We start from the raw sequence: 10956 nt of genomic DNA, 5'->3' as shown, positions 1-10956 counted from the left end.
CACACACACACACACACACACACACACACACACACACACACACACACACACACACACACACACACACACACACACACACACACACACAGACACACACACAGACACACAGACACACACACACACAGACACACACACACACAGACACGGACACACAGACACACACACACACACACACACACACACAAAGGTAGAATATTCTAGCAATGTGATTATTTTGAGTTCCACCTTCATGCTCTGCTCATAGACACTATAAGCAGTACAGTAGCTTGGTGTGTGAACGCTATCAAGGGCCACATGAAATACATTGAGACAACCATTACAACTACGTGAAATACATTGAGACAACCATTACAATGGCACATGAAATACATTGAGACAACCATTACAACGTCACATGAAATACATTGAGACAACCATTACAATGCCACATGAAATACATTGAGACAACCATTACAACGTCACATGAAAACAACCCGCGTTGAAATATACCACCATTTTTGGACAAACACATGGATCAGCTTGAGAATCATTTGGCTATCAAATGAACCAATGAACTGCATTCGCCCCTCAGGCCCTATCGGACCTTGTTTAACAAGTGGTGTCTCCTCCTCCAGAGGCCTAAGCCTTCTTAGCAGGGTCTGAAGGAACAGACATAGCAGCCTTCTCAGCCTTCTGCCAGAACCCTTAGCTGTTAGCCTGCTGTGTGCCAAGGCCTTGTGAGACCTTCATCATCTAATCCACAAAGCAGAAAAGCTTAGGCTCTCCATCCTACCATTCCCCTGCCCCTCTCCTTCCTCTCTCCTCCCTCCCTCTCCTTCCTCTCCTCCTTCCCCCTCTCCTTCCCCCTCTCCTTCCTCTCTCCTCTCTCCTTCTCCTTCCTCCCCCTCTCCCGCCCTCTCCTCCCCCCCCACTCCTCCCTCACTCCTTCCTCTCCTCCTTCCCCCTCTCCTTCCCCTCTCCTTCCTCTCCTCCCTCTCCCTCTCCTTCCTCTCTCCACCCTCTCCCCTCCTCCCTCCATTCCCCTCTCTCCCTCTCCTCCCTCCCTCTCCCTCTCCTTCCTCACTTCCCTCCCCCTCCTTCCTTTCACCTCCCTCTCCCTCTCCTCCCTCCCCCTGTCCTTCCTCTCCTCTCTCTCCCTCTCCTTCCTCTCCTCCCTCTCCCTCTCCTTCCTCTCTCCTCTCTCCCCTCTCCTTCCTCCCCCTCCCCGCCCTCTCCTCCCCCCCTCCTCCCTCCTCCTTCCTCTCCTCCTTCCCCCTCTCTTCCCCTCTCCTTCCTCTCCTCCCTCTCCCTCTCCTTCCTCTCTCCACCCTCTCCCTCCTCCCTCCATTCCCCTCTCTCCCTCTCTCCCTCCCTCTCCCTCTCCTTCCTCCTTCCCTCCCCCTCCTTCCTTTCACCTCTCTCTCCCCTCTCCTCCCTCCCCCTGTCCTTCCTCTCCTCCCTCTCCCTCTCCTTCCTCTCCTCCCTCCCCCTGTCCTTCCTCTCCTCTCTCTCCCTCTCCTCCCTCCCTCTCCCTCTCCCTCTCCTCCCTCCCCCTGTCCTTCCTCTCCTCCCCCTCCTCTCCTTCCTCTCCTCCCTCCCCCCTCTCCTTCCTCTCCTCTCTCTCCCTCTCCTTCCTCTCCTCTCTCTCCCTCTCCTTCCTCTCCTCCCTCCCCTGTCCTTCCTCTCCTCCCTCCCCCTGTCCTTCCTCTCCTCTCTCTCCCTCTCCTTCCTCTCCTCCCTCTCCCTCTCCTTCCTCTCCTCCCTCCCCCTCCTTCCTTTCACCTCCCTCTCCTCTCTCTCCCTCTCCTTCCTCTCCTCTCTCTCCCTCTCCTTCCTCTCCTCCCTCCCCCTGTCCTTCCTCTCCTCCCTCTCCCTCTCCTTCCTCTCCTCTCTCTCCCTCTCCTTCCTCTCCTCTCTCTCCCTCTCCTTCCTCTCCTCCCTCTCCCTCTCCTTCCTCTCCTCTCTCTCCCTCTCCTTCCTCTCCTCTCTCTCCCTCTCCTTCCTCTCCTCCCTCTCCCCTCTCCTTCCTCTCCTCCCTCCCCCTCCTTCCTTTCACCTCCCTCTCCTCTCTCTCCCTCTCCTTCCTCTCCTCTCTCTCCCTCTCCTTCCTCTCCTCCCTCCCCCTGTCCTTCCTCTCCTCCCTCTCCCTCTCCCTTCCTCTCCTCCCTCTCCCTCTCCTTCCTCTCCTCTCTCTCCCTCCCCCTTCCTCTCCTCCCTCTCCCTCTCCTTCCTCTCCTCCCTCCCCCCTCCTTCCTTTCACCTCCCTCTCCTCTCTCTCCCTCTCCTTCCTCTCCTCTCTCTCCCTCTCCTTCCTCTCCTCCCTCCCCTGTCCTTCCTCTCCTCCCTCTCCCTCTCCTTCCTCTCCTCTCTCTCCCTCTCCTTCCTCTCCTCCCTCTCCCTCTCCTTCCTCTCCTCTCTCTCCCTCTCCTTCCTCTCCTCTCTCTCCCTCTCCTTCCTCTCCTCTCTCTCCCTCTCCTTCCTCTCCTCTCTCTCCCTCTCCTTCCTCTCCCTCCCTCTCCCTCTCCTCCCTCTCCTCTCTCTCCCTCTCCTTCCTCTCTCCTCTCCCCCTCTCCTTCCTCTCCTCTCTCTCCCTCTCCTTCCTCTCCTCTCTCTCCCTCTCCTTCCTCTCCCTCTCTCTCCCTCTCCTTCCTCTCCTCCCTCTCCCTCTCCTTCCTCTCCTCCCTCTCCCTCTCCTCCCTCTCCTCTCTCTCCCTCTCCTTCCTCTCCTCTCTCTCCCTCTCCTTCCTCTCCTCTCTCTCCCTCTCCTTCCTCTCCTCCCTCTCCCTCTCCTTCCTCTCCTCTCTCTCCCCCTCCTCCTCTCCTCTCTCTCCCTCTCCTTCCTCTCCTCCCTCTCCCTCTCCTTCCTCTCCTCCCTCCCCCCCTTCCTTTCCTTCCCTCTCCTCTCTCTCCCTCTCCTTCCCCTCTCCTTCTCTCTCTCCCTCTCCTTCCTCTCCTCCCTCCCCTGTCCTTCCTCTCCTCCCTCTCCCTCTCCTTCCTCTCCTCCCTCTCCCTCTCCTTCCTCTCCTCTCTCTCCCTCTCCTTCCTCTCCTCCCTCTCCCTCTCCTTCCTTCCTCCTCCCTCCCCCCCTTCCTCTCCTCCCTTTCACTCTCCTTCTCTCCTCTCTCTCCCTCTCCTTCCTCTCCTCCCTCTCCCTCTCCTTCCTCTCCTCCCCTCTCCCTCTCCTTCTCTCCTCCCTCTCCCTCTCCTTCCTCCTCCCTCTCCCTCTCCTTCCCTCTCCTCTCTCTCCTCTCCCTCTCCTCCCTCCCCTGTCCTTTTCTCCTCCCCCTCTCCCTCTCCTCTCTCTCCCTCTCTCCCTCCCCCTCTCCTCTCCTTCCTCCCTCTCTCTCCCTCTCCTTCCTCTCTCTCTCTCTCTCCCTTCTCCTCCCTCTCCTCCCTCTCCCTCTCCTCCCTCTCCTCTCTCTCCTCTCCTTCCTCTCCTCTCTCCCCCTCTCCTCCCCTCTCCCTCTCTCCCTCTCCTTCCTCTCCTCCCTCTCCCTGTCCTTCCTCTCCTCCCTCTCCCTCTCCTTCCTCTCCTCTCTCTCCCTCTCCTTCTCTCCTCCCTCTCCTCTCCTCTCCCTCTCCTCTCCCTCCTCCCTCTCCTCTCTCTCCCTCTCCCTCTCTCTCCCCTCTCCTTCCTCTCCTCTCTCCCCCTCTCCTTCCTCTCCTCCTCTCTCTCCCTTCTCCTCCCTCTCCCTCTCCTTCCCTCTCCTCCTCCCTCTCCCTCTCCTTCCTCCCCTCTCTCCTCCCTCTCCTTCCTCTCCTCCCTCTCCCTCCCTTCCTCTCCTCTCTCCCCCTCTCCCTTCCTCCCCCTCTCCTTCCTCTCCTTCTCTCTCCCTGTCCCTCTTCCTCTCTCCTCCCTCCCCCTGTCCTCCCTCTCCTTCCTCCCTCTCCCCTCTCCTTCCTCTCCTCTCTCTCCCTCTCCTCTCCTCCTCTCTCTCCCTCTCCCTTCCCCCCTCTCCCTTCCTCTCCTCTCTCTCTCTCCTCTCCTTCCTCTCTCTCTCTCCCTCTCCTCCCTCCCCCTGTCCTTCTCTCCCTCTCCTTCCTCTCCTCTCCTCCCTCTCCCTTCCTCTCCTCTCTCTCCCTCTCCTTCCCTCTCCTCTCCTCTCCCTCTCCTTCCTCCCTCCCCCTGTCCTTCTCTCCTCCTCTCCCTCTCCTTCCTCTCCTCTCTCCCTCTCCTTCCTCTCCTCCCTCTCCCTCTCCTTCCTCTCCCCTCTCTCCCTCTCCTTCCTCTCCTCTCTCTCCCTCTCCTTCCTCTCCTCCTCTCCCTCTCCTTCCTCTCCCTCTCTCTCCCTCCCTCCTCTCTCTCCCTCCTTCCTCTCCTTCCTCTCCTCTCTCTCCCTCTCCTTCCTCTCCTCTCTCCCCTCTCCTTCCTCTCCTCTCCTCCCTCTCCTTCCTCTCCTCTCTCTCCCTCTCCTTCCTCTCCTCCCTCTCCCTCTCCTCCCTCCTCTCCTCCCTCTCTCCCTCCCCCTCTCCTCTCCTCCCTCTCCTCTCCTCTCCTCTCTCTCCCTCTCCTTCCTCTCCTCTCTCTCCCTCTCCTTCTCTCCTCTCTCTCCCTCTCCTCCCTCCTCCTCTCTCTCCCCTCTCCCTCTCCTCTCTCCCTCTCCTCTCTCCTCCTCTCCTCTCTCTCCCTCTCCTTCCTCTCCTCTCTCTCCCTCTCCTTCTCCTCCTCCTCTCCCTCTCCCCTCTCCTCTCTCTCCCTCTCCTCCCTCTCCTCCTCTCTCTCCCTCTCCTCCCTCTCCTCTCTCCTCTCTCTCCCTCTCCTCTCCTCTCCTCTCTCTCCCTCTCCTTCCTCTCTCTCTCTCTCCCTCTCCTCCCTCTCCTCCCTCCTCTCCTTCCTCTCCTCTCTCTCCTCTCCTTCCTCTCCTCCCCCTCTCCTCTCCTCTCTCTCTCTCTCCTCTCTCCTCCCTCTCTCTCCTTTCCTCTCCTCTCTCTCCCTCTCCTCTCTCCCTCTCTCCCTCTCCTTCCTCTCCTCTCTCTCCCTCTCCTTCCTCTCCCTCTCTCCCTCTCCTTCTCCTCCTCTCCCTCTCCCTCTCCTTCCTCTCCCTCCCTCTCTCCCTCTCCTTCTTCTCCTCTCTCTCCCTCTCCTTCCTCTCCTCCCTCCCCCCTGTCCTCTCCTCTCTCCCCCTCTCCCTCCCCTCTCCTCCCTCTCCCCCTCTCCCTCTCCTCTCTCCCTCTCCTTCCTCTCCTCCCTCTCCTCTCTCTCCCCTCCTCCTCCCTCTCCTCTCTCCCCTCTCTCCTTCCTCTCCTCCCTCTCCTTCCTCTCTCTCTCCTCTCCTTCCTCCCCCCTCTCCTTCCTCTCCTCCCCCTCTCCTCCCCTCTCCCTCTCCCCTCTCCTCCCTCTCCTCCCTCCCCCTGTCCTTCCTCTCCTCTCCTCTCCCTCTCCTTCCTCTCCTCTCTCTCCCTCTCCTCTCTCCTCTCTCTTCTCCTTCCTCTCCTCCCTCTCCTCTCCCTCTCCTTCCTCTCCTCTCCTCCCTCTCCTTCCTCTCCTTCCTCCCTCCTCCTCTCTCCCCCTCTCCTTCCTCTCCTCCCTCCCCTCTCCCTTCTCCCCCTCTCCCTCTCCTTCCTCTCCTCCCTCTCCCTCTCCTTCCTCTCCTCTCTCTCCCTCTCCCTCCCTCTCCTCCTCCTCTCCCTCTCCTTCTTCTCCTCTCTCTCCCCTCTCCTCCCTCCCTCTCTCTCCCTCTCCCTCCTCTCCTTCTCTCTCCCTCTCCTTCCCTCTCCTCTCTCTCCCTCTCCTTCTTCTCCTCCCTCTCCCTCTCCTTCCTCTCCTCCCTCCCCTCTCCTTCCTCTCCTCCCTCTCTCTCCTCTCCCTCTCCTCCCTCTCCTCTCTCCCTCTCCCTCTCCTCTCCTCTCTCTCCCTCTCCTTCCTCTCCTCCTCTCCCTCTCTCCTGTCTCTCCTCTCTCCTCTCCTCTCTCTCCTCTCCTCCCTCTCTCTCTCTCCCTCTCCTTCCTCTCCTCTCTCTCCCTCTCTTCCTCTCCTCTCTCTCCCTCTCCTTCTTCTCCCCCTCTCTCTCCCTCTCCTTCCTCTCCTCCCTCTCCCTCTCCTTCCTCCTCCTCTCTCTCCTCCTTCCCTCTCCTCCCTCTCCCTCTCTCTCTCCCTCCCCCTCTCCTTCCTCTCCTCCCTCTCCCTCTCCTTCCTCTCTCTCTCCCTCTCCTCTCTCTCCCTCTCTCTCCCTTCCTCTCCTCTCTCTCCCTCTCCTTCCTCTCCTCTCTCTCCCTCTCCTCTCTCTCTCTCTCCCTCTCCTCTCCTCTCCCTCTCCCCTCTCCTTCTCTCCCTCTCTCCCCCTCTCCTCCCTCTCTCTCCCTCTTCCTCTCCTCTCTCTCCCTCTCCTCCCTCTCTCCCTCTCCCTCTCCCTCTCTCCTTCCTCTCCTCTCTCTCTCTCTCCCTCTCCTTCCTCTCCTCTCTCTCCCTCTCCTCTCTCTCCTCCCCCTCTCTCCCCTCTCCCTCTCCTTCCTCTCCTCCCTCTCTCCCTCTCCTTCCTCTCCTCCCTCTCCCTCTCCTTCCTCTCCTCTCTCTCCCTCTCCTCCCTCTCCTCCCCTCTCCCTCTCCTTCCTTCTCTCTCCCTCTCCTTCCCTCTCCTCCCTCTCCCTCTCCTTCCTCTCCCCTCTCCTCTCCTTCCTCTCCCTCTCCCTCTCCTCCCTCTCCTCCCTCTCCCTCTCCTTCCTCTCCTCTCTCTCCCTCTCCCTTCCTCTCCTCTCTCTCCCTCTCTTCCCCTCCTCCCCCTCCTCTCTCTCCCTCTCCTTCCTCTCCTCCCTCTCCTCTCCTTCTCTCCTCCTCTCCCTCTCCTTCCTCTCCCCTCTCCTCCCTCTCCTCTCCTTCCTCTCCTCCCTCCCCATCTTCCTCTCCCTCCCTCTCCCTCTCCTTCCCTCTCCTCTCCCTCTCTTCCTCTCCTCCCTCTCCCTCTCCTTCCTCTCCCTCCCTCCCCTCTCCTTCCTCTCCCTCTCTCTCCCTCTCCTCCCTCTCCTCTCTTCCTCCTCCTCTCCCTCTCCTTCCTCTCCTCTCTCTCCCTCTCCTTCCTCTCCTCTCTCTCCCTCTCCTTCCTCTCCTCTCTCTCTCTCTTCCTCTCCTCTCTCTCCCTCTCCCTTCCTCCCCTCTCCTCCTTCCTCTCCTCTCTCTCCCTCTCCTTCCTCTCCTCTCTCCTCCCTCTCCTTCCTCTCCTCTCTCTCCCTCTCCTCCCTCCCCCTGTCCTCTCCTTCTCTCTCTCTCTCCCTCTCCTTCCTCCCCTCTCTCTCTCCTTCCTCTCCTCTCTCTCCCTCTCCTTCCTCTCCTCTCTCTCCTCTCTCCTTCCTCTCCTCCCTCTCCCTCTCCTTCCTCTCCTCTCTCTCCCTCTCCTCCCTCTCCCTCTCCTTCCTCTCCTCTCTCTCCCTCTCCTCTCCTCTCCTCTCCTCCTCCCTCTCTCCTCCCTCCTCTCTCTCCCTCTCCTCCTCTCCCTCTCCCTCTCTCCTCTCCTCTCTCTCTCCTCCCTCTCTCTCCCTCTCCTTCCTCTCCTCTCTCTCCCTCTCCTTCCTCTCCTCCTCTCCCTCTCCTTCCTCTCCTCCCTCTCTCCTCTCTCTCCCTCTCCTTCCCTCTCCTCTCTCTCCCTCTCCTCTCTCTCCTCTCCTCCTCTCCCTCCTCCCTCTCTCTCCTCTCCTCTCTCTCCTCTCCTCTCTCTCCCTCCTCTCTCTCCCTCTCCTCCCTCTCCTCTCCCTCTCCTCCCTCTCCTCTCTCTCCCTCTCCTCCCTCTCCTCTCCCTCTCCCTCTCTCCTCTCCTCCTCTCCCTCTCTCCTCTCCTCCTCTCTCCCTCTCCTCCCTCTCCTCTCTCTCTCCCTCTCCTCCCTCTCCTCCTCTCCTCTCTCTCCCTCTCTCTCCCTCTCCTCCCTCTCCTCCCTCTCCTCTCTCTCCCTCTCCTCCCTCCTCCCTCTCCTCCCTCTCCTCTCTCTCTCCCCCTCTCCTCTCTCTCCTCTCCTCTCTCTCCCTCCTCTCCTCCCTCTCCTCTCCTCTCCTCTCTCCTCTCTCCTCCTCTCCCTCTCCTCCTCTCCTCTCCTCCCTCTCTCTCTCTCTCTCCCTCTCCTTCCTCTCCTCTCCCTCTCCTCCCTCTCTCCTCTCTCCCTCTCCTCCTCTCCTCTCCTCTCCTCTCTCTCTCCTCCCTCTCCTCTCCTCCCTTCCTCTCCTCCCTCTCCTCTCTCCTCCCTCTCCTCTCCTCTCCCCTCTCCCTCTCCTCTCCTCTCCTCTCCTCTCCTCTCCCCTCTCCCTTCCTCTCCTCTCCTCTCCCTCTCTCCTCTCTCTCCCCTCTCCTCCCTCTCCTCCCTCTCCTCCTCCTCCTCTCCTCTCCTCTCCTCTCTCTCCCTCTCCTCCTCTCCTCTCTCTCCCTCTCCTCCCTCTCCTCTCTCCTCCCTCTCCTCCTCCTCCTCTCCCTCCTCTCCTCCTCTCCTCTCCTTCCTCTCCTCTCCTCCCTCTCTCTCCCTCTCTCTCCCCTCTCCTCCTCTCCTCTCTCCCTCTCTCTCCCTCTCCCCCTCTCCTTCCTCTCTCCTCTCTCCTCTCTCCTCCCTCTCCTCCCTCTCCTCTCCTCCCTGTCCTTCCTCTCCTCTCTCTCCCTCTCCCTCTCCTCTCCTCCCTCTCCTTCCTCTCCTCTCTCCCCCTGTCCTTCTTCTCTTATTGCATGACCTGGCTCACAGGTTGATATTATGGAACTCTGAACCCCTCTAACCAAACAACCATCCTTTTATACTGAGTTGGAGAGAGTACACTGCTTTCTTCTTTAATGAGGAGAGAAAATGATGCTGCAGGAAAATCCACTAATTGATGTGTCTGATGTTTTATGAGAACCCAAAACGTAGATGTCTGACCCGGTTCCATTCATTAAAACAGCAGAGACAGTGGTAGATGTCCTAGCTGCTTCTTTCTGTTGCCTGCTAGCAGCAGATCATTAAATACACAACTAGTAAACCATGGACTAAGGAGGGCTCAAGGAGGCTCTTTACAGCCTCTATATTCTGGATGTAATAAATAATGACAGTTAATATGGCAGAAACCTCAGAAACAACGCTAACAGGATGCCATCATTTTCAGTGCAAAAACAAGTGTTTCAGAACCTTTCTCTGACGTATAAACTGTTAAACATTCTCTCTCTCCCCTTGCCCTGAGGCCATTCCCCACAGCACAAAGCTAGCCCCTGTTAGAATAAGAGACTTTCAATCAGTGATTTTTCATCATATTAAAAGCTAAGCTCTTTGAGTAACAGGCAGTGTGAAGCGAGCAGGTTAAACCACGTTGCAGCACAGTCGTGACGTATTTCTCAATCTCACTGAGAGATCTGGGCAGCTGGAACATGTTGATTTTCACAACTGTTTTTCTGAGCTGTTGTTCAATGTTGCCTGTCTGATAGAGCAACACAGGTACAGCCTTAGGTTGCCAGATTAATTTATATCAACTTTATATTTATATCAAACTTATATTTATATTAACTTTATATTTACATAAACTTTATATTTATTTAAACTTTATATTTATATTAACTTTATATTTATATTAACTTTATATTTATTTTAACTTTATATTTATATTAACTTTATATTTACAAAAACTTTATATTTATATTAACTTTATATTTACATTAACTTTATATTTATATTAACTTTATATTTATTTAAACTTTATATTTATATTAACTTTATATTTAAACTTTATATTTATTTAAACTTTATATTTAAACTTTATATTTATATTAACTTTATATTTATATTAACTTTAAATTTATTTAAACTTTATATTTAAACTTTATATTTATATTAACTTTATATTTATATTAACTTTATACAAAAACTTTATATTTATAGTAACTTTATATTTACATAAACTTTATATTTATAGTAACTTTATATTTACATAAACGTTATATTTATTTAAACTTTATATTAACTTTATATTTACATAAACTATATTTATATTAACTTTACATTAACTTTATATTTTTATCAACTTTATATTTAAACTTTATATTAACGTTATATTTATATAAACTTTATATTAACTTTATATTTATTTAAACTTTATATTTAAACTTTATATTTATATTAACTTTATATTTATTTAAACTCTATATTTATATTAACTTTATATTTAAACTTTATATTTATATTAACTTTATATATAAACTTTATATTTATTTAATCTTTATATTTGTATGAACTTTATATGAACTTTATATTTTTATCAACTTTATATTTATATTAACTTTCTATAAAGTGAACCATCATTCATCATTATGACAGGAATTACAGGACACTAGCTCTTCTAGCACCACACATGGCCTGTCTTCCTGCTGCAGGAGAACCAACCTCCACTAAAACAACACCACACATGGCCTGTCTTCCTGCTGCAGGAGAACCAACCTCCACTAAAACAACACCTGTCTTCCTGCTGCAGGAGAACCAACCTCCACTAAAACAACACCTGTCTTCCTGCTGCAGGAGAACTAACCTCCACTAAAACAACACCTGTCTTCCTGCTGCAGGAGAACCAACCTCCACTAAAACAACACCTGTCTTCCTGCTGCAGGAGAACCAACCTCCACTAAAACAACACCTGTCTTCCTGCTGCAGGAGAACCAACCTCCACTAAAACAACACCTGTCTTCCTGCTGCAGGAGAACCAACCTCCACTAAAACAACACCAACACAGACGGAAACATTATTATTGGCTCGCTACTTCAATCACGAAACTGAGGTCACTAGAGGTCAAAAGAGCTTCATCCCTCTCGCCATCCTTCTCACACCCCTTGACCCTGGTCTCCTCCCTCCTGTCTTTGTGTGCTGAGGTAATCTGGGGGTGTTATGTGGTTAGTGTGTGTGTGTGGAATGTATTGGGGGTAAGGGTGCATTGTTAGACTCTGTTAGAGTGTGTACTAAACTCCTACAGCAGGGACAACACGACTGGACACCTGACCAGAGGTCTCTCTCTCTGTACCTCAGACGCTGCACAACCTGAACTCAAAGCTACCC

The sequence above is a fragment of the Oncorhynchus tshawytscha genome, unplaced genomic scaffold (assembly GCF_018296145.1).
Source record: "Oncorhynchus tshawytscha isolate Ot180627B unplaced genomic scaffold, Otsh_v2.0 Un_contig_4866_pilon_pilon, whole genome shotgun sequence".
Lineage (NCBI taxonomy): Eukaryota > Metazoa > Chordata > Actinopteri > Salmoniformes > Salmonidae > Oncorhynchus > Oncorhynchus tshawytscha.
Note: the sequence above shows the minus strand (reverse complement) of the source record.